Source organism: Osmerus eperlanus, unplaced genomic scaffold (genome assembly GCF_963692335.1).
Source record: "Osmerus eperlanus unplaced genomic scaffold, fOsmEpe2.1 SCAFFOLD_671, whole genome shotgun sequence".
In the NCBI taxonomy this organism is placed as follows: Eukaryota; Metazoa; Chordata; class Actinopteri; order Osmeriformes; family Osmeridae; genus Osmerus; species Osmerus eperlanus.
In genome coordinates this window covers 15,001-16,304 of record NW_026911015.1, presented here as the reverse complement: position 1 = coordinate 16,304, position 1,304 = coordinate 15,001, and positions in this window count along the sequence as shown.

Below are 1,304 nucleotides of genomic sequence, written 5' to 3'. Positions count from 1 at the left end.
GGGATGGTTTTCAACTGGAGGAGAGGACTGTCTAGATCTTTATAACTTGGTCCTGGTACAAGTTCCCAACGAACACACACACAACCCTGTTTATACTGAAGAACGGACCTGAGATTAGTCAGGTTACGCACACACAACCTCAGTCAGGGTTGTGTTATATGATGAAACATGCTAATTTCCTTAAAGAGAAACCAGGGGGAGTTAGCACCCTGGAATGCCCCCCCCCCCACCCCCCCCCCCCCTCTCCTACACACACAGCTAAGCTTTTGTTTCTGGGCTCAGTCTTAAATGAAGGGGTTTAAATAAAACACCCAGTTTCAGAGAAAGACAGACGGGGGGGAGAGAGAGACGAGAGAGAGAGAGAGAGAGAGAGAGAGATGAGAGAGAGAGAGAGAGAGAGAGAGAGAGAGAGAGGGAGAGGGGGGGAATGGGGGAGTGAGATGAGACAGTGAGAGAGGGAGAGATGGAGGTATAGATAAAGAGGAGGTAGAGAAAGGGGGCAGAGGGAGGAGAGAGAGAAGGTCTGTGGTCTCAGTGTAGTGTCAGTGTTGGCACTGCCTAGCACTATTACTGTCAGGCTATGGAATGTTTGGTGTGTGTGTGCGTGCGTGCGCGCGCGTGTCCACTATATGTATCCAGTCCTGACTAAGACAACATTTACATGACGTTCCTTACCGTTTTAACAGGAAAACAATTAGAGGTTTTACACAAGCAGTCGTTAAGCCGAACCTATACTTTCTGAGTGCAGGTGCACGCGCATCTGAAGGGAAACACGCACGAGCTGTAAAGTTTTGCGTTCTGACGTCTTAACGGAAAACACACTTTACACGACTTTATCAACGTTGATATTGAGTCAACAAAGTTATCGTTGGAATGTAAACACACTCAGAGCAGACATGTCAACAACTCACTTATAACAATGCCCACTATGTCAACACCATCGTGGGACAATCAAGTTGTTCTCTCCCATCGAAATATAGGAAAGAAACTACTCAGCAAACCGACTCCTTTAACCGTGTCTTGAAAGTAACTCGGTGACTAGCGCGGAGTGACAGTACCCTACAGTTAGTTTGTGTTGTCTTTACCCTGAAGACGAGTTGTTCGGTCTGGGGTTCCGTCTAACGACAGGGTCCCTCGCCTCCCTCAAGCTCTCCTCCTCGTCCTCCGCCCTCGCCTCGGCCATGGCAGAGAGAGACTGAAGGCTGAAGTCTCACGGCAACAATGGCCAAGAAAAGCAAAACATTTCCCCTATCGCCCTAGAAACCGCCGCTTCACTGCCCCGAGTTGCAACTACAGGCTAGCTA